At 40.7% G+C, this 23,006-nt stretch overlaps 1 protein-coding gene across 5 annotated transcripts in view; it reads right to left on the minus strand.

Annotated features, from left to right (window-relative positions):
* The window catches only part of STXBP6 (syntaxin binding protein 6), a 90,617-nt gene that overhangs the window by 27,426 nt on the left and 40,185 nt on the right, over window positions 1-23,006 (minus strand). Inside the window, exon 1 of one of the 5 annotated variants that reach the window (XM_064148157.1) lies at window positions 13,523-13,570. The exons of the other annotated variants lie outside the window; for them this stretch is intronic. The gene's annotated coding sequence lies outside the window, so the exon portion shown is untranslated. Of the gene's footprint in view, window positions 1-13,522; window positions 13,571-23,006 lie in introns of those variants that run through there. 5 annotated transcript variants of the gene reach the window in all.

A 23,006-nucleotide genomic window follows, 5' to 3' on the forward strand; every position in this document is an offset into this window, starting at 1 on the left:
AATAAGACATCAACATCCAAGTTTTATTAACTGATTTGGCCTTTTGAAGGGTAATTAATCATCTTTAGGCAAGGCCAATAGAGCTAATGACTCAGGTTCTCTCAGTTAAGCCCTATGGACAGAGACTGCATACTAATGTCTGCTTTAAAATGGGTCATCAGATTAGCATTGGAATATTGTCTCATCTAAACCTGGCTCTCTGTAACGCAACTAATGTACAGAAACAAAACAACAAGAAGAAATAATCAAAACAAAACAAAAAAACACCCAAAACAAAACAGAAGAAGCCAAATCCTCTTCCTCTGGTAATCATAAAATGCACAATAAAACTGTTACACATCTACCCTATGTATCTGCTTTGCAAAACAAAATAAAAGCTCAACCCAACCCAAGCAAACAAAAGAGCCAGATCAGAAATAAACCCACATCTATTAAAAGCACTACTGCTTTCATTCACAGATAACTATAAATTATTTGTCTGGAAGTGTGTTTTGCATAATAGAAATGGATAAATTTCCTACCAAAAAAAGAGCCAGTGAATGTATAAATGAATTGACAGTGTACAAAGGATAAGGTAAAGGAAATTCACACAGAGCAAAGAGCGTTTAAAGCAATAGTCAAAATGTTCCTGGACACAGTGCCCTGAGAAGGGACTCCACTCTGGTGAGACACCTCCTGGCACACTGCATCTGGTTCTGGAGCCCCTATTAAGAGAAAAGATAGGGACATACTGGAGTGTGCCCAGAGAAGGGCCACAAGGATGATCAGAGGGCTGGAGCTGCTCTCCTATGAGGACAGGCTGAGAGAAGTGGGGTTATTTAGTCCCGAGAAGAGAAAGCTCCAAGGAGACCCTTTTGTGGCCTTCCAGTACCTGAAGGGGGCTAACAGGAAAGCCAGGGAAGGTCTTTTTAGGATGTCAGGTAGTGATAAGACTGGGAGGAATGGAACAAAATTAGAAGTGGGTAGACTCAGATTGGACGCTAGGAAGAAGTTCTTCACCATGAAGGTGTTGAGACACTGGAACAGCTTGTCCAGGGAGGTGGTAAAAGGCCCATCCCTGGAAGTTTTTAAGGCCAGGCTGGATGTGGCTCTGATCAACCTGATCTAGCATGAGGTGTCCCGGTCCACGGCATAGGGCTTGGAACTGTATGATCTTTGAGGTCCTTTCCAGCCCTGACAATTCCTTGATTCAGTGAAAACCAATTATTTTCTTTGCAAACTCTGTGTATAAGTAACAGATTTCTATTCATAGCTAAATTAAAATCAAGTGGAAATGAAAAAAAAAAAAAAAATCAACGTTTCTCAGATCCTTATTTTCTCTACCTTTGAAGGTTAAAACTAAATGCAACAGTGTGAAAGAAGAAGAAAGCCTAACCAACCTGAAACATGAAAATACAGATCACAGACATCAGGAATCTTTAATATTTAAAAGAGTTTCACTCTGTCAGAAGTTCTGTAAGTAGGACACTCGATGGTGTGAACAGCAGGTGTGCCCCCTTAGCTTACAGTCATGCTGTGACTGTTGGGGGAAAAGCTATAATGCAGCACAGCTACCTGCTGGCTTGGTGGGCGGTCGTACAGAGGACATCGGTTCTACTGCAATCAAATTAATAATGAGCTATTCCCACAAAGAGTCACATATCAGGAGAGGAAAAGCCAATTCTACAAGAGTGTCAAAAACCCCTAATCCACAGTACTATTTGGAGGGTAAATAGTTCCTCAAACAAGGAGAAAAGAATAAACTGAAAAAACAAATATAAGCTATGCAAAACACCCCAAAGATCTGCATTTCACCAAACACAGCCTCACACAAAAATAGTGCCTGATCATGAAGACAACAGTTGATACTAGGAGCAGCACTGTACCACCTTGCTGACTTTCTCCTGTTGTTGTCACTGTGTAGTCACTGCACAATGCAGAGAAAGGGGTTTATTTTACAATAAACTGCTCATTACATCTCCCTCTGCTTAACTCTTCTGTTTGACTTTCAGCTTCTCTCCAGTGAGAAATGAGATGCAGACTAGCATTAGGGATGTCACCTCCCTGGAGGTGTTTAAGCTTAGGTTGGATGAGGCCTTGATCAACCTGAGCTAGTGGAAGGTGTCCCTGCCCATGGCAGGGGGTTTAGAATTAGATGATTTTTAAGATCCTTTCCAACCCAAAACATTCTATCAATCTACAGTCAGGCAAATTTGATACATGGTAAAACTGTTAATCTGTAAAAAAAAAAAAGTACCAAATTATTTCTTTTTTCCCCCTAGAAGCCTATACTTGAAGTTATGATCTGTAAATACAACCTCTTCTAAAGAGATGCACAACCTGCAAACCAAAATCTGACAGCACAGCTTTCTCATCCCATCACAATTCAATCTTGTGTTTCATTCAGTCCTTTGGAGTGCACTGGGAGTAGCAGCGTGGCTCACCTATATTATATTGTATGTTTTACAAGATTCTCTGGAAACATGCTTGATATGGAAAACACATACATTTCCTTCCAGCCAGACACAGAATCACTGAGGCTGGAAAAGACCTCTGAGATCATCAAGTCCAGCCTATGACCTAACACCACAACATCAGCTAAACCATGCTAGAAGAAGAACGAGACACAACCAGATGAAAATAATGACTTGAACTTCTTTAAAATGGGAGTCCCTAAGTGCAGCTTTACTGTGGAATTTCCTCATGAGGGAGATTAAATCTGGGCAGTTAAAAATCCAATGCAGTTTCCTTCACAGCATGACATTGTTATAATCTTGCTATATTCCAGCGCTAAAGTTTGGAAAAGGTCATCAACAAACTTAAGACCAAGCAGCAAAAGTTTGGCAATGCTTATCCAGAGCAAAGATAAAATTGGTGTAGTTTTATTTTATTAGGAGTTTTACTCTCACTAAATGTCTTTACTAGCATCTCAGCTCTTATGCAACATACCTGTCATTAAAATTAAAGTTAATCCAGAATTAAGAGATATCATAAAACTCAACTTTCAGGGAGGAAAACAAAAAACCGACAAAAAAAGTGTCCACTGATACCAGTGGCAGCCTTAGGAAGCACCCAGCACATTGCAGAAGAGATTTAATGTAAATCTAATACCTTCCTCTGCCCTCCACAGAAGTTTTTCTGCCCGTTCTAATTCCATTATGGTTTAAAGAAGCTTCTGTTGTATACAACACTCAGATTTGCCAAGTATTTGTAATTTTGTGACAGACTGGCATTACTTTGTCTAAACATCCTGGAGATTCTCCACTGCCACCTGCTCATTTGTACAATACAGAACTTTAAAATGGAAACAGACTTCTTAAGGTCATGTCTAAGCAGGGCAAGCATTAACATTCAGCGATGCTGCTTAATGGGAAAACACAGTAAAACCAAGTGTGAAACTCACCCACAGTGATATTTTTTCCTAACCTTCCCCTTTTAACAAAGTGGGATTTCCACAGCTGTGACTTGTTACCTTTGCCTCCTAGTTTTCCACTGCAGATAACTAAGAAGACTCTAGTCCTGCCTTCTTTACAAGCATGAAACATTCAGGGACTGGAGGGCTGCGATGAGATTCCCCTGACATCTTGTCTTCTCTTCTGAACTTTTCTAAACAAACCCAGTTTTACCAGTCTCTTCTCCCATCATAGGCTACAGCTTCCCAAACACCTTAACTGACTTGTGCTAGACTGAAGTTTCACGGTAGGTGCCCTGTTCTAGGAGGCTGAAAGCAGGTTTCCAGGTGCAGTCCCATATGCTCATAATAGTTCTTGCTATCTGCAGGCTATGCGCCTGCTAATGGAGCTCAACACGCAGTGTGCCTGCGCTGCTGCAAGGGTGGTCAACTGACACCTCTCCAGCCTGTCTTCTCAAGAGGCTACTCCCAACTCAGTCAACCAGCACCAGCCTGAGCAGTGGATTATTCCAAGTCAGGTGCAAGAATTCATATTTGTCTTGGCTGAATGTCATCATGAATGGCTGAAGTTTCCATCATCCATTCCTTCATCTAAAGTCAGACTACTCTAAGCCTTGTCTCTCTCCTTCCATGTCAATTATTCCCCTCCAACTTGGTATCACTTGTAAACCTAAGGGAAGCATAACACATCCTGTTGTCCTAGTCCTAGACCAGGATATGACCTAGCATAGGCTCTGAGATCAGCCTCTGCACTGTGTCACTAGTGGCTGGCGAGTTAAACTCTGAAGCACTGAGGAGACACAAAAATCACACCTTTGAGCCCTGTGGTGCTCCTAGGTCTTCCCCTGAGCTCAACAGTCCATCTCTCCAATGCAAGGCAAATTACTGAGTCTGCCTGCAAAGACAGGCAGAATATTAAAAATGATGCTACACTTCTCCATGACTATCTTCCTATGTGATAACCAAGTGATATCAGCCTTACTTGAGATTCTATTACAAGCATCAATACATCAATTTACTCTTGCAATGCAAAAAAGTGAGCTGTGTATCTTCTGTCTTATGGTGTCCATTTTACACAATTACTTATACCTACACTTCTACCCTCAGCAATATTCTACTTTAGCATTACTTAATTATTGAAGGCTCAGGGCCTAACACTGAAAATCAGATCAATAATCACAGAATGGATTGAGTTGAAAGAGACCTCCAGAGGTCATCTAGTCCAACCTCTCTTCAGTCAGCAGGGACATCCTCAACTAAATCAGATTGCTCACAGCCTTGTTAAGCCTCACCATGAATATCTCCAAGGGTGGGGCCTCAACTACATCCCTGGGCAACTTCTTGCAGTCTTTCACCACCCTCATGGTGAAGACCTTGCTCCTAACATCCAATCTAAATCTACTCTGCTCTCATTTGAAACCATTGCCCCTCATCCTAGTACTGCAGGGCTTTGCAAACAGTCCCTCTGCAACCTTGCTGTAGCCCACTTCAGGTACTGGCAGGCTGCAATTAGGTCTCCCAGAGCCTTCTCTCCTGCAGGCTGAACAACCCCAGCTCCCTCAGCCTGTCCACATAGCAGAGGTGTTACAGCCCCTGATCTTCAGGGCTCTCCTCTGGACCTGCCCCACCAGGTCCATGTCCTTTCCTGTGCTGAGGACTCCAGAGCTGGATGCAGTACTTCAGGTAAAGTCAATGATGCCAAACATTGTGTCTAAGGATCCAGCACTGAGCAGATTTACAAATGAAATTTGATTTGCAATTTCAATTTATGTAATGTTTACATAAGCTTATAGTGAAAGCCTGAATGTACTCTAAAGATACACAGAAATGACATAGCTAACAATTCTGTTATTCAACTTAGTTGGTGTCAGCACTTTGTCCTGGTCAAATTCTGTATTGTTAACATTTACATCACATTTGTTTTTGTGTCCTGATGACTCTGGAAAAACTGCAAGCACTTAAAATTGCAGGGATTAAGTAAAATAAAAACCCCAACAATATTTCTACAGATCACCCATTCCTCCACTTAGAATCACAGAATCATAATGATCAGGGTTGGAAGAGATCTCAAAAGGTCATCTAGTGCAGTCCTCTCTGCAGTCAGCAGGGACATCCTCTACTAGATCAGGTTGCCCACAGCCTTGTTGACCCTGATCTTGAATATCTCCAGAGATGTGGTCTCAACTACCTCCCTGGACAACCTGTTCCTGTGTTCTACTACCCTCCTGGTGCAGAACTTGTTGCCATTAATTTTAAATTTATATCAACAAAGAGAAGACTCTCCAAATGCCAGGGCTACCAACTGGAATTTCCACATATAATTCACTCATTCCTATTTTTCTTGTGTGAAATTCACCAGTGTGCAATTTCACACATATTTGTATTTGCCCTTTAAAACATTTTGCGGGGTTTGGTTATGTCTTTTTGGAGTTTCTTTCCTGTTCTCTGGTTTTATGTGCCTGTAAATCAGGCAATTCCCACCCCTAAATGAAAGCTCCCATGTGCAATCCCACAGTGTGTGTATAGTTGAGCAATTGCTTGATTCTCTTTCTCTCTAACACACAGTATTAGCATATTCTATTATTCTAAGGCTCATTGCTTACAAATTTGCTGTTAATGGCTTCTTCCCACTGCATAGTTTAGAGCCAAAAATCACTCTAAGTGTTGGCTTGTCTGCTGCCTGTAATTGCCCTGTTAGACTCATTCATAAATACTTATTGGTAACAGCAGTTAAACGATGCAGCAAAGAATACAATATATCTGCTGTCCTTACTGTAAATTAGTTTAAATGTGTCAATGTGTTTCTCAGGGGCTCCAAACTATGCTGAAATGTGTTAACAGAACGCCCTTGAACTATAGTAGTGCCATAGTAACTCCAGAGTTTTATCTTCCTTAAGATTTCAAACTATGTGAAACAAAACTCTTTCAAAGCTTGATGAAAACCATAAGCCTATAGAACTTTTAGAGCAGTAGACACGAAGGCCAACAAGTAGCCATGCTCCCCTCAAAAGACAAAAGTTGCTTTTTTTAACATAAAAAGAACAACATAAAATTAATTTCTAAAAACTGTAATAAAAATGCAGTTGCATTTGTTAAAATTACTAATAGCAGCAGACAAACAGGTACAGTTGACATTGGTTCAGGTTGGAAAGACCTCCAAAGGTTATCTAATTCAACCTTCCTGTCAGCAGGGACATCCTCAACTAGGTCAGGTTGCTTAGAGCCTTGTTCAGCCTCAGATCTCTAAGGGTGAGTCCTCAACTACCTCCCTGCGCAACTTGTTGCAGTGTTCCACCATCCTCATGGTAAAGAACCTGTTCTTAACATCCAATCTAAATCTACTCTTCTCTCATTTCAAACCATTGCCCTCATCCTAGCACTGCAGACCTTTGCAAACAGTCCCTCTGCAGCCTTCCTGTAGCCCCCTTCAGCTAGCGGACAGCTGCTAACAAGTCTTCATAGAGCCTTCTCTTCTGCAGGCTGAACAAACCCAGCTCCATCAGCCTGTCCTCATAGCAGGCCTTTGGAAACAGTCCTCCTGCAGCCTTCTTGTAGGACCCCTTCAAGTACTGGCAGGCTGTTTCTGTATTCCATGTATACCTATCTCCGTGTTCCACACTATATAATTTAATTATCATTTACTTAAGATATTTACAACATAATTAAGATACACATGAGTGGATTCAGTACCATTACAGGTGGACTTCCTCCAAGTCCAAGCTAAAGTAAACCTAGAAGTAATACACAGGAACAATCAAAGGTTGTGCAAGGACATTTTGCAATGAAAAAATAAAAACAACATTTTTCAATCTATGAAAGAAGAGCTAAAGGTTAGGAAGAAAGAACAAGGGCAGGAGAGGTGTAGAAGTAGTCCCAGCCTTTGAGAAGAGCCTGAGGATGGTGAGTAGGGAGAGAACTATTTCAGTTCTTCCTCATTTCTCACAGTAACTAGAAAACATTAAATTATGTTAATTAAAAAGAAAGGAGTCACAGGCAATTAAAAAATTAAATCACTGTCACAGAACAGCAGAAAACCTAGATGGGTTTAAACATTAATTAGAAAAGCTAGTAAAGGAGGATTGTTAAAAAATAAAGCAGAAAGAGCCAGTACCAAATTCACTAAGCCTAAGATTTATGAAGGAGACAGAAAATATATTAGTGAGAATATTGACACATTTGCCCTCTTCTTCTCTCCACTCCCCAAGTACTCAGCATTAACCAGTAGCAAACAAATTTGTTGCTAGGTGGATCCCTCTTGGTACCAATGTTACAGACTAACCAGTCATAGCCAAATTAACTCTTCCTTAGCCACAAGCACTATGAAGCTATTCAATCAAAACCCACTACAGAACAAAAAGCAAACCTGCTGACTCATGTTTCTTTGCAAGTTACCAAATCTTTGGATGCTTCTGAAGGAAAACCAAACAAACTATTGCCAGATTTATTTCTCAGCTACCTTCTGCAAAGCCATTAAAGGCTTCAAAATGGTTAAAGATGCTGAGCAACAAAAAGAATACTGTAAAAGCATACTGATATAAGCAAGTGGAAGTCTCATTTCAGATCAAAGGTTATTTACTTTACTGGGCTCAGCTCTACAGTTTCAGGAAGCAGGGCTGAGAAACTCAGAATTGCAGGCCACACATTGCTGTTAACTGAGCTGCACACTTGTGTTACAAGACATTGCTGTTTGCAGACTTCAGGCTTCTAACATTTCCCTTTTCTGTCAGAGCCCTGTGACAATGGCATATCAACCTTCATAAGCTAAGATAAAAGGAGAACATGACAAGAAGCTCTGGCACAATCTACTTTCCCCTAACAGCTCTCTTCCATACCAGTTCACAGCCAAGCTGTCCTCAGCCGTCAAGAGATAACTGTGTCAGAGCTCCACATCTCTGGCTGATGTTTCAGGAGGAAAACAATCCCAAGCCATTGTATACTACACAATAAAGGTAATATTTTTTGTTCGTGTAAACTGAGAAAGATTTCAACCTAGCAGCACCAAACAGCTACATCACCCAGGCTCATTAAGCATTTGAAGAGTGACCTAAAAGAAAGGGAGAAACTTTTCCACCCTTCTGTGTTTGCCAAATTGCCCAGACATAAGAGCTATTAATTTCATTTCAAAAGGACCTTGCAGAAAGGTCATCTCTGCAGTAATAAATGACCTTTAAGCTGCACAGCTTTCCTTCCTACCCATGAAGCACATACATGTAAGCATCATAATTCCATTAAAAATAAAAAACAAAGAGGAAAATGGATGCTGTTCAATGCAATAATTTTGCCTAGGAATAAAGTAGCTTTTTACTTATATCTCACTATGAGGTACAAGGATTAGAATGTGACAGGGAAAATAATGCTGCCAATTACGTTCTCCACAACTCACCTGACACCATCTATCAGAAGCGTTTCTTCTAAGAAGGATGAAGCTGGAGGTACTTACAACTATTGCTGACCCCCATTGGACTCTCTAGTATTTCCCTGTTCCTCTTGAACTTGGGAGCCCAGAAGTGGACAGAGTACTCCAGATGCGGCCTCACTAGGGCAGAGTAGAGTGAGAGGAGAACCTCCCTTGACTTGCTGGCCGCACTCCTCATGTACTTCAGGGTACCACTGACCATTCTGGCCACAAAAGCATGCTGTTGTCCAATGGATAACTACTTGCCCACCAGGACTCCAAGGTCTTTCTCCATGGAACTAGTTTCCAGCAGGTCAATCCCTAATCTGTTCTGCTGGATTTCACTTTGTTCCTGTTTTGCTTATTTACATATAATATTTTTATTTTATTTTTAATCAATGTAGAACTCATTTATGAAGACCTCACTTGATCTTACTAAGCTTGAATACAGCTTTGCACAAACACATTGAAACTGTGCAGGATTTGTACCAGCACCGAATCAGAGATTCAGTGCAGAAACAGCAGAGACTATGCTTAGAAGCTTGGTACCTCTATGCCTTAAGCAGGGTACTGCTGCCAGCTACCTTCTCCCATTGCCTTGGGCGTCACTGTGTCCCATGCTGTGGCTTTGATAGTCACAGAAAGAACCACACTGCAAAGAGAACAGGCTGCAAAAGAACACAGGAAAACAGAAATATTTTCCAGTTGAATCAGTTCCTGACCTGTGCACAAACTGCACAGGTTGCCTTTAGAGGGAATGGCAACTCCCTGAATGCACATCAAGCGGTTAACTATAGACTTATGCTGAAGGAATAGCTCTGCAGCCTTGTTTCAGACCTGTCACTTTTTTAGGTGGTTTTGGCATTAGTTTTATGCTTTGGGTTGGGTTTGTGGTTTTGTTTTTGTTTTTTTCCCCTCTGTCTGATCTTCATTCTGACACATTGCCCAGTGCGTTATTGAGCTAATCCCATGTCTTGCATAACCTGCACCATGTCAGTCTCTCATTACACCAGACAGAACCTGACCTATTCAACCTCAGTCTGCTAAGCAGTATTTTGAGACCTACATTACAGGAAAGGCATATATTAAAGATAGGGCTTCTTCCAATCTTAAGTTTTGTAAATTCTCTATAGCCTCCCTGTTGATTTCATGTTTATGTCAAACCTCTTCTGCAAAAACAAACATGAAACCAACCAAACCTCTGTAGCTTGAGAAGGAATTCATTTAATTGTCAAAAATCAAACCACAGTAATTTACTTACATTAAGAAAACTGACCCTAATGGCTAGCTTAAAACAGTTCCTTGCACCAGTGTTTCCTATCTGGACTTGATGATCTCAGAGGTCCTTTCCAGCCTGGATCAGAGGTCTTGATAGTTGGACCTGATTTCAAGAGGTCTTTTCCAGCCCAAACAATTCTATGATACTATTGTACTTTTCAAGCTGGTATATATGGCTTGAGCTGTATCTTACACAATTTAATTCATTTAAATACTTCACCTATATTTGCCTGGAAATCTCACGTAGAAACACAGGCATTTTGCTGAAGATTGCTTGGAGTCCTCAACACCACAAAAATCTCACCCTAGTACTGCTTCACTACGATAAAGAGCTCTCATAGTTGCATATACTTCTGTCAGTGATCAAATAAACAGATTGAAAAGCTCACGTCCTAGAATGACATTAGCTACTTCAAGTACCTAGAGGAGAAACACACTGATACTTGGTTTTTTTCCACCCTGCTTATAGCTGTTGGGGAAAAATAACCCAATGAACTACCTCAATATCTACTTGAAGTTCCTGTAGTTCCTTAGTCTTTCACATACAAAATACAGAACCATTTTGGTACTGAAACACTTAAGAGATTAGAGAATGCATGGTGTTATAGGCAGAATTTTGCAGGGGATAACTCTTGTTTATAAGAATTTCCAAGAACAAACAAGAAATTGTAATACTCAGTCCTGAAAAACAAATGAGACCTTTTAGTAGTTTATTTTTAAGGCAGGATTTCATGCTATCTTCAGATTAGTATCGCTGAGGACAATCTAGGACATAAATCAGTACCTTTTAATAGGAATGCCAGCCTCTTACTAATTCATTCTGCCATCCTATAAAGCTCAGCTTTAAGTTTTACATATTACAGAGAAAATTCATAGTGGATTCTTGGCATATTAATAATGTTGAACTTTAAAACCGAGCGTAGCATACTGCATAACACTACAGAAATTGCAGTTGTATAGCCCCAGACTGCAGTAAGTTCTCATCATTGATAATTCACAGAATGGCTTAGGTTGGAAAGGACCTCTATTCCAACCTCCCCACCATGGCCAGGGACACCTCTCAGCTAGACTTGGCTGCTCAAGGTCTCATCCAGCCTGGTCTTGAACTTCCCTAGGGAGAAGGCAACCACAACCTCACCAGGCAACCTATTCCAGAGTTGCACTGCCCTCATATCAAAGAACTTCATCCTAAGATCCAATTTAAACCTACTCTCCCTCAGCTTCAAACCATTCCCACTGGTCCTGTTGCTAGACACCCTTATGAAAAGTCCCTCTGCAGCCTTCGTATAGGATGCCTTCAGGTATGGGAAGGCAGCTCTAAGGTCCCCCTCTTGGAGTCTTCTCTTCTCCAGCCTGAACAACCCCAGCTCCCTCAGGCTACCTTCACAGCAGAGGTGTTCCAGCCCTTGGATCATCTTTGTGGTCCTAATACCTATTACATTTATGTAATGAAAAGGATTTCATAATGTAAGAAGCAGCTGCATCTTGAAGGCTTATATGAACGTGGAATACATAACATGGGCAAGGCACAGCCGAAAGTGATGATTTGGATGATCCTGTGGAGTTAAAAAACAGAGTAATGACTGAGTGGGAAACGATTACGTTTTATTACTGCGCTATGATAAACAGTGCTTATCTGTGAACCAAGGTTCCAGGTTACATAAGAGATCTTAGTGATGAATGATTTAACAGTCTGGGATGAGATACAGTATGGTTATCACAGATGAAGGTTCTGGGTAACAGAATGTAGGGCTCAGGGTTGGTTCTTTAGTGTGTATATAGAATCTACAACTGAAAGCAAACAGTTCTGAAATTAGTCAAGAGGGAATCTGAAAAGCAAGACCTTAGAGGATAGGCACCTTTCAGTCTTCAAAGAAAGACTTTCCAGATCAGAAGTACACTGAATAATCACGTGTTTGAGTGCAGCAGCAGTCCCTGTTCTGAGGACTAGGAATTACTACAGGAAAACAAACTTCCATTCTCCAGGACTGCATCAAAACATTTTTAGGAATAAGATATTTGTATTAATTACTCTGAGAAACTTTAACTTCTTATCTAAAAAACCACCGCCCCCTAAGTGTGTAATCACCCCTGTGGAACACTATCACCAAGTTCAAACACAATCCAACAGCAGGTTGGGCACAACAGACATCTAACCAACTCTGTAATAACTCTGACAATGTTCTGAACAAACGTCTACCAGATGTAAAATAAGGCTTGGTTGAACCAGATATGGTAGTATCCACCTATTTTTATAGATCAGCTCTACTCTCAGCAGGATCCACTGGCTGCAGATAAAACTATATAGTCCAGTTCCCTATCTTGATTCCTTCTTGCCTGGGTTATACTTCTTGACACCACACCGCATTCCTCAGACAGTGCATCTCAAAAAGCTAACAAAGAGAACCTGGAAGAAAATTGAATGAAATTATTTAGGAGTTATCAACACCATTATGAATGGTAGATCAAGCATTACAACACGAAAAATACAGGGAAGACAAGAAAGTCATTTTAGTACCTTCACAGAGCAACTAAACAACCCCAAGGGTGAACGGGTGAAAGGTAAATACATGTTGTATCACTCACATTTTACTTTCCAAGCACACCCAATATTTGTAGAGATGTTCATAAGAATCACCTTTTACTGTTGAAATACTATGACCCTTTTAGACTACAGACCTTACTAATACAGTATTTGTATGGACTGAAATACATCAGTTTAGTAAAGTCATCTCCGTGAACCCTCCTCGGACAGGTGTTCAATTCATAGAATCATAGAATCAACCAGGTTGGAAGAGATCTCCAAGATCATCCAGTCCAACCTATCCCCCAGCCCTACCCAGTCAACTAGACCATGGCACTAAGTGTCCCATTGAGTCTTTTCTTGAACACCTCCAGGGACGGTGCCTCCACCACCTCCCTGGGCAGCCCATTCCAGTGGCAAATCACTCTCTCTGGGAAGAACTTCCTCCTAACATCCAGCCTATACTTCTCCCAGCATAACTTGAGACTGTGTCCCCTTGTTCTATTGCTGGTTGCCTGGGAGAAAAGGCCACCCCCCACCTGGCTACAATGTCCCTTCAGGTAGTTGTAGACAGCATTCTTTACAATCAACACCAAAGGGAACACAGTATTATACATTACTTCAATTGTTATGTTGTTTGGTTTAGCTTTCTGTCATTATATTTCAGTGGTGAAGAAAATCCTGTATTGAAAATATACATAAGTAGTATCTTCACACCCTGCTTAGCCACACTTTGACTGTTCTGCAGCCAGCATAATTCTCAGTGAATGGTTTTCTCTGTGGCACACTTTAATTTACTCCTGCTATTCCCTTCATGCAGACTCAATTCCAATAAAATAACTATGGATACCATTAGCTAAAATATCAAATCTAAGAAAATATGACCCACAGGTTCTAAGCCTCAATCTCCTTTGGCTGATGATAAAGCACTTACAGGTCTGGCTAGATGACAGATATGAGCAGAGCAGTTGCACAGCTGCGCCCTTCTCATTCTGGAGCCTACACACTGTACTATGCACAGCTGCACAGAATGGTACTAGTTGGACCCTGAAGCTGCCTTTTCTCTGTGTCTCACAAAGATCCTGCTTCTGTTTAGTTTTCCTTACTTATTTGGTTGTTATTTGATGTTGGCTTTCTTTCTGGGGGGGTTGTTTGGGATTTTTTTTGGCCTTTTTTAATTGTAGTTTTTAATTTTGTTTGACTTTTAATAAAAGTAAGCTCTACCCAGTGACTCAGGTAATAAAGCATTCTTTGTGGAAATATCCTGCAACATTATGATTCAAGGCTCCTTCTATGTATTTTTTTTGGCATTCTCTAACATAGAATGGTTTGGGTTGGAAGGGACCTCCAAAGGTCATCTAATGCAATCTCCCTGCACTGAAGCATGGACATCCTCCACTAGATCAGATTGCTTAGAGCCTTGTTGAGCCTCATGTTGAAGATCTCCAGGGATGGGACCTCAGCTATCTCCCTGACAGCCTGTTCCAGTATTCCATCACCCTCGTGGTAAAGTGCATGTTCTTAACATCCAATCTAAGTCTCCCCTTCTCTCATTTCAAACCATTGCCCTCGTCCTGTCCTTGCAGGCCTTTGCAAACAGTCTCTCTGCACCCCTCTTGTAGCTGCCATTGGGTACTGCAAGGCCGCTGTTAAAGTGTCCCTGGAGCCTTCTCTTCTGCAGGCTGAACAACCCCAGCTCTCTCAGCTTGTCCTTATAGCAGAGGTGTTCTAGCCCCCTGATCATTTTTGTGGCACTCCTCTGGACTCTGCTCCATAAGGTCCACGTCCTGCCTGTGTTGAGAGCTCCAGAGCTGGATGCAGTATCCAGTAAGATAAAACTAATTCCTATAAAAGTTGCACCCACAGTGTCAGAGTGAAGCTAAAATGGGTTTATGTTCAAAAATAGCCAGCCACCCCTTTTCTTTACAGATCACCCCTCATGCCAGCTTACAATCTCTAGGCACCAACTTGGTGGTTTGCCTTTGTTTCAGGAGCATTGGTAACTAGATTATGAAACTCCTGGTTCAGTAAAAATAACATCTTAAAGTACATGTCAGTCAAGTTATTCCTATTCTAAGAATTTCTGTGCATGCTCTGAGTCAGATTGCTTTAACAGTAAAGCACAGAGTCAGTAAAGCTTGAGAAAGATGCATGTGAATAGATCATATTAATGTTTCCATAATTTATTGAACATTGATTCCATCCAATTCTTGATAGATTTGTATTATGTGCATAATTAAACAAAATCTATCCTTTAAAATTCATTTATTTCCCCAGGAAAAAGAATTTCTCCATCAGCCCTCAAATTGATGCATTCTTTTAATGACTTAAGAGATACTGTCTGCTCAGGCAGCATTTTAAGGCTCAAATAATTTGTATATCTTTTATTAAGGTTTCTCTATACATACAGCTATTTGACAAATTGTCATTAAAATGTCACACAATCAGACAGAAAATATTTTATGGAAAGAAAAAAGTAACCACATTGCTCAAGTTTTATCTGCACTCTTCTGAAAGAAATGCTGAGAGAGAACTTACTGCAAACAGGAAAACTAAATCTAAAGCTGACTTTGAAACATGTAAAGATGGATGTGCTGAATCACAGAATGGTTTGGGTTGGAAGGGATCTCCAAAGGTCATCCACTCCAACCCTCCTGCAGTCAGCAGGGACATCGTCCACTAGATCAGGACGCTCAGAGCCTTGTCCAGCCTCACCTTCAAGATCTTCAGGCATGGAGCCTCAACTGCCTCCCTCGGAAATCTTTTCCAGTCTTCTACCACCCTCATAAGTAAGGTACTTGGTTCCTAACATCCAATCTAAATCTTCTCTCTCATTCGAAACCATTGTTCATTGTCCTATCTCTACAGGCCTTTGCAAACTGTCTCTCTATAGCCTTCTTGTATTCCCCTTCAGACACTGGCAGGCTGCTATGAGGTCTGCCTGAAGCCTTCTATTCTGAACAAGCCCAGCTCCAGCAGCCTGCCCCAAAAGCAAGATCAATCAGCATTCCACTCTCCTGTGTTGTTCACTGGAATGCCAACACGTGGGCTATAGAAAATACAATTTCTTAATACTTATATGGTATAGTATTGATAGAAAATGCTGTGTATAAAGAGGGTAAGAAGCTGTAAATTCTCTTTCTGTTAAGACTAATACAGAAAAGAGAATGAAACATGAACAGATAAGCCAAAAATCTCCCACCAGAAAGAAGCAATATGCTTTAACAAGTGAAAAGGAGGCCAGAGCAGAACAAGCTATAGCAGAAATTTACAGCTGAATCCCAAACACTTAAGAGAAAGCAACCCAGCTGCTTCCAATAAGCCATCCTCACAAACACCTCCAAATGCCCACCCATAAATACAGAATTACAAAGCTCCTCTATTAGTCATTGCTTCTTTGCTTTTCTGTGCAGTTAATTTTCCAAAAGATTTTACAAGAAGGTTCCATGACCAAAAAAAAAAAAAACAAACCAAAAAACAACCCCACAAAAAAACCACCCAAATAATTTTTCAGTAACATTTTCTCTGCCCTTCTCCTGTGCAACTGCCTGTACAGAGCCCACAAGCAAGTGCTAGGAGTACTTTAATAAAATACTGCAAAAATCAGCTAAATTACATCTTTTGATCTGCAAACAAATCATGGACAGCTCACAAAACCCAACAGAAACAGCAAGCATCCAACTGGGCTGGAGGCAAAACATTCAAGGAGAACAAGCAATGGGAATTCTGCACTCCACATGATTACTCCTGAGCAGGGAACAAAGCCAAGTGATAGGATATCGAATTTTCACGGAAATGGCATACAGGAAGTATGGGTTTACAGCTGCAGCAGGAATCCAAAAACAAAGGGAAAGCGAAGCAAACAAAAATGTGATCCAACAGAGCAGACAAGGAATTGAAAACTGAAGAGCTTGATTGAAAAGTTAGAGAAGTGAGAAGAGTGGACTGCTTAAAAGAGTAAGAAGGTAGAAGGGGATAGATAATCAGATGAGGTTAATACTCAGCAAACTATGATTCTGTATTAGGAATGGAAGAGGTCAGCACCAGTGATAGCTGAGAAAGGAAGAACAGTGTTATAACTGTTTAAAAAAAAAAAGAGGTAGATTCTCAGTGGTGCTGGACAGATGGAAATTGAGTTAAACAGAAATAGAGGCAAGTCCACAATGGTTTGTTGCAAGTGAATATTCACATTCAGGAAGGAAGCGTGCAGAATTACACTGAGAATTAACTCAAAGTGAAGGAACTAGACTTAGTGACTGAAGTTTCTCCAAGGTGGTGTTATAACATCAGTCACAATCAGCTGATATGGCAAGATGCAATACCAGTGGCTGCAGAAAGTATTTGCTAATGAAGTATAAGGAAAAAGGAATATTTTAGAAGTAATAAAGAGAAACCTTGCCAAAATAAAACTTGCACAGATGAGAAGACTAAAAGAAGCTGTCCACAACAGGCTTGCTCTAAAATAGGAGGTACTAAGAAAAAAGCATTTTAAACACTTTTTCCAGTCTTTAAATGCATTTTAGATATGCAAAAAGGGGGAAATGCATCATGAAACAAGTACATTTTCCTAAAGTATCCACCAAGAATGTGATCAAGACTGAAGTTTAGACTGGATAGTAGGAAATACTTCTTTACTTGTAAGGGTTCTCAAAGAGTGGAATGGTCTGCCCAGGACAGTGGTAGGGTCATCATCCCTGAAGGTGTTTGAGTGGTGTGTAGACTGGGTGCTTGTGGACATGGTTTAGTGTTGACCCTTCAGTGCTGGGTCAACGGTCTGACTGGATGAACTTGGAGGTCTTTTCCAACCAGATATGTTCTGTTTAAACACTCTGAAACCACACATTATGGGAAAATGCTTAAAATAGGGTAAGCAGAGCTGGAGAAAGTCACAAATATAAGTTCTTCTGAGATTTTCTCCACTCATTTAGATTTGGAGTCCAAAGAAATAATACAACTCTGATTACTCAAGATGTTGAGAATCTGCTACCTAAACAAATGGTGAATACAATTCTTGACAGTAATTCTACTGTTCAGGCTGCTGCTGTGAATAATTGTAGCAGATTAACTTAATGCTACCACTTCCCACTACAGACTGTATGTTTTTAAAACAATGTTTAATGAGTAAAGGTTGAACCAGAAGCTCTTTCAAAGTCCCTTCCAATTTGGGTTGTTCTGCCATCCTATGATTAATATAACATAAGGACTGAATTATGACTAATTAAAAAGTTATTTTTGTCATATTTAAAAGGCTCCTATCTCATCACCTGAATCACAAAAATACAACCCACAAACCAAAAAACCACTACGACTCAGAGATAATCATAAAGTCCTCACAGTATCTCAGTGTGGACAGAAAGATCTATCTTGCAAAATGGCAACATCATGCTCCAATACATCAGTCAAAGTAAGTCTGTAGTTCTATCAGCTTGAGTAGCACAAAAGTTTCATTAGGCTATGTTCATTTCTAGCCAAAAACCAAAGAAACTTCACTTTTGTTTAACACTGATCCATGCTGCTTTATACAAACACCTGGAACACTTCTGCCTTGAGGACAGGCTGAGGGAGCTGGGGTTGTTCAGCCTGGAGAAGGCTGTGAGGAGGCCTAAGAGCAGCCTTCCAGTACTGGAAGGGGAGCCAGGAGAAGGCTGAAGGAGGACTGTTTGCAAAGGCCTGCAGTGATAGGATGAGGGGCAACGGTTTGAAATGAGAGATTTAGATCAGATTTTAGGAACAAGTTTTTCAGCACGAGGGTGGTGGAAGACTGGCACAGGTTGCCCAGGGAAGTAGTTGAGGCCCCATCCCTGGAGATATTCAAGGTGAGGCTCCACAAGGCTGTGCACAGCCTGATCTAGTGGAAGCTGTCCCTGCTGAATGCAGGAGGGTTGGACTGGATGACCTTTAGAGGTCTCTTCGAACCCAAACCATTCTGTGATGCTATGACTACACAGATTTATCAGTCAGTTTGCAGTGATCTTTCAAGATGCCACTACACAAACTATCACTTTTTTCAACTCCAGACAGATTTCAAAGTGTCTCTCCAACTCTTTTCCAATTCCATGTTCTCCATAGTTGAAGACTATTTCTGCTCTTTCGCTTCCCAACTATCTTCCTTTATAGACTAAACACTGGATAAAGAACCAGCGTTCCCTGCAAAATCAGAGCTGAAAGGTAGTCTGGGTGTATTTCTGTGCTAAATTGATGTGGGCTAAACTTAAGCAAGCTCTTCTTCAAAGCAACTGTGATATCTGCATACAAAAATAAACCAGAACACAAATACACAAATTACTCCAGAACTTCTCTAGAAGTTCTTTGTCTAGCTTTTAACTAAATTCAAGAGATTTCAGCTGGGAAAACATAGAAACAAATGAAAATCTTCTTTAGTAGTATTCTAGACAAGTGTAGATATTTCCAGACACTTGAACAGTTAAGGTTTTTGTAGGGATGTGTCATTAATGCAGGTGAACAAACAAGGGTTGGAGCCCCTGTTTACTGAAGCTGTGAAATTTCACCTCACTTGGAACAAGCACACTTCATGCAAATGCTTTAAATGCTTTGTGTAAGCACTTCTCTTGCTAGAGGAGAACAGTCCTTTAACAGCTCTGTTCTCGTCCATGTCTTCGATCCAGTCACACCAAACTGCTCTTGCCATCACTACTGTGGTCCACAATGCAACAAGAGGCAGAGATTTAATGAAACTAACACAGCAGGGGCTGATACCATATTATCCATGGAAAGAATTTACTACTTAGCTCATCTAGCAAGTTTATGTTACAGCTTCCCTTCCAGCTGAGCCTATCCTCTGAAGATATGTTGAGGAGACCATACAGAAGGACGATTAGATGCTTTGAGCAGTTTTTCAATAACCATGTATATTTAGGGGATAGAACTCCCTGACAAACTTGAATACTTGATGAATACTTCACAACATTATAAAGCTGCTACAGATCCCTCCCTTAAAAATTGCATCTAAATGAAGTTTTCTGCAAAACACTTATATTGGAGAATGTGAGGTGCATTATGTTTTTTAACCTTGAGGCTACCAAAGCTACCGTGTGCTGCTGAGCTCTAAAGAACACAGCAGAAGAGCAGCTGACAGGGTGTGCCAGACTTGCTGTATGAAGTTCTTCCAGCGAAACAGTTATTAGAGATTGTTTTAACTTGAACAAACGTCTAGGCAGGCTCCTCCCTGATACAAGGCCAACAAAACTTTGCATAGTTTATATTCTTGCAGCCTCCCCACCCTTCATATGTTGTTTTTTCCTTCCACGTTACGTAAAAACTTCAATGTAGGTAGGCTGGAGGAAAAATGCTGCCTTGTAAATGCAGAACAATTGTGTGGGATAGAATATATACACACACGACACCAGAGGCTTGTTTTCATTGCTACACTTTCATATTACACCAGGGACGGACAAAATTAGTGTGGAATTCCTACCCTACTGTATTTTCTGTGTGGCATTCTACTTGAACCTCTGTGACAGTGGTTTGGATAAATGGGGGGATACAGGCTAATCACAGCAGAAGATCAAGCATCAGCTGTGATCTGTTCTGCTCTTCAACTTCCTTTAAAAAGATTGTTTATAGATTAAAGCCACAAACTGAAAATATTTAGAGATTGGGGCTGTATGAGTCATCCTCTTCCTTGTGAAGGTAATAATAAAACCTGCCTAATGATAGGGAAGCTTGATGGAACATTCCAATCAGCTTAGCAATTCCTGACATGCTGCTCCACATTGAAAGTTACTTGATTGCACCGAAGGTTAAAAGTAGGATGAAAAAATAAAAGATTTGACTACTACAGGTTGGAGTATTATAAAAGATGAGAGAGTTTAATTTGATGTCTGTCTACCATGACAGTCTGTAAACATGCCAGCCACTGCTGAAGAAGAAAGTACTTGTTTTTCTTCACTAGCTGATACCACTACTAAGAGCAGAGATACACAGCAATTGACAGAAGAGCAAGAGGCAAGAAACAAATCCAGATGCTTTCAAGTTCAGCAGTCCATAATGCAGTGAGGCAAGGTATTATAAATATTCCTTTATACCACTAAGAAAAGTAAGCAAGCTGCTCAAAATGAACCCTGTCTGAAAGCAAGCCACACTGGGTTTAACTCTTATGTTACAGGGAGAAAAGTTCTCACCAAAGCTAGCAGTAAGGGGATACTCAGCCAGGGCTTCTGTGCACAGCTGATATATTTCAACTTGAAGGAATAGTTACCATTTAATGTGATTTAGTATATCCTTACTTGTAGCTTTACATTTTTAATCACATGTAAGACAGCACCAAATCCTGCTAAAATCCTCATCCAGACCAAGAACAAACAAACTGCTTCCAAAGACTGCACAACATTAATGCCAGGTTAAAATGCTCGAAACTTGATGCAGGCATCTGCCATGTTCTGGTCAAGTTACTGCACTGAAATATCCTGAAGGAGGCTACTGTCATCTCTTGAAGAAGAAAAACTTCCCCAGCCCAAGGAATTCTGATGAAAGGATGAAGCACAGAACCAATATCCCTTTCTCAGCATGGGAAGGTGGAGTCAGCAATCTAAACAGTAATTCACAGGAACTGTTGGATGCCTCCAAAGAAAATGCTACAAAATTTTTACCAAGAATAACCTCAAAAAGCTTCCTTTATGAATGGGACAACATACAGCTCCCAACACAGCTTCATTCTTTATGCTTGAAAACTTTGTGCATCAGTAAGACTTCCTATGTATCTATATTAACTCTATCCCTAGTACTAATTATTGCAAAATTACATCTGACTAAACAAAGAGATTTGACTCCTCACTTTTCCCAACTAGTTTTCTATGGCTTTGATTGGCTTATGTTTCATCCTTTCTTATTTTTCAAGATAATCTCATCTGATACTTGGAATTCTTCCTAAGGGGTCCATACGGGCTTGAGATGAAAGGAAAAGCAAGTCCAAAAGTTCATTTTTTAACAAAACTGAATGCCACATTAGTAACACGAATTCCCTAGACAGACACATCAGTTTAGAGAATCATAGAATGGTTTAGGCTGGAAGGGACCTCCAAAGGTCATCTAGTCCAACCCCCATGCAGTCAGCAGGGATATCCTCAACCAGATCAGGCGCTTAGAACCTTGTCAAGCCTCATCCTGAACAGCTTCAAGAACAAGACCTCAACTACCTTCCTGGGCAACCTGTTCCAGTCTTCACCACCCTCGTGGTGCAGAACTTGTTCCTAATATCCAATCTAAATCTCCTCTTCTCTCATTTAAAACCACTGCCCCTTGTCCTGTCACTGCTGGACTTTGCAAACAGTCTCTCTGCAGCCTTCTAGTAGACCCCTTGCAAGTACTGGAAAGCTGCTATTAGGTCTCCTCAGAGCCTTCTCTTCTCCAGGCTGAACAACCCCAGCTCTCTCAGCCTCATAGCAGAGGTGTTTCAGCCCTTTGATCATTTTCATGGCCCTCCTCTGGACCTACTCCACGAGGTCCATGTCCTTCTTCTGCTAACGTGATGCACAGTAAGCTTTATCAATCTGCTACAATTCTATTCTGAAAAAGGAAAAATAAAAAGGGGGTGGGCGAGAGTGGAACCCAAATCACTGAACGGCAGACACACACCTTCAGCTTGCAATTTCAAAACTATTTCCTGTATGCAAATCAGATCAAGTTGTGTATTGGAAGGATGCACAGGAGGACAGACACATTCCATCTCCACTTTAAGAACAGAAGAATCCCAAATGCTCATCTTAGGCTGGATGCTTTCAAATGCGCAATTTGGTAGCTTTGCTATATAGAGGTTCCCTCCTACACAAAGCTTGTGTGAAAGAGGACTGGTTATATTCAGCTGAGCAACTCAGAGTCAGCAGGGATCAGAGCATCCACATATACTGAGGGTACTATTCGGAATAGGATCAATAAAAGTAGCCTACCCACCACAGAATTCCATCATTTCCCTTCTACTTCAATAAAGATAAAAAGATCAATGATGAAGAGCAGAAGGTTAATCTGACTGAAGCTACTCTGAAAAACAGTACAATATATTTTTTTAAATATGTAGTAACGTTTTAAACCCCTTCAAAACCAGCTGAAACTAAGCACATCTGAGCTCTCAGAGCAACACAGAATCACACGGATTGGAAAGGACCTCTAAAGATCATCTAGTCCAACCCCTCTGCAGTAAGCAGGGATATCTTATCCCAAGGGCAAAACCAGACACCTTTAATGTCATTCCTAACACACGTCCACAGCTTCTTCCCAAAGGTCTCCAATATGTAGCTTCCCATAGCTATCTAAACCAATTACTTGTTATTCTTAATATCAAAAGAACAATAAAAGGATTATTTACTCATAGCATCTTCATCAATGTGCTTTATTTTTTATTGGCCTTAATGGTTTCATAAAGGTCAACTGAAGTTAATTTTTTCTCATGGTCAGAGATTCTG

The sequence above is a fragment of the Pogoniulus pusillus genome, chromosome 1, assembly GCF_015220805.1.
Source record: "Pogoniulus pusillus isolate bPogPus1 chromosome 1, bPogPus1.pri, whole genome shotgun sequence".
Classification (NCBI taxonomy): Eukaryota; Metazoa; Chordata; class Aves; order Piciformes; family Lybiidae; genus Pogoniulus; species Pogoniulus pusillus.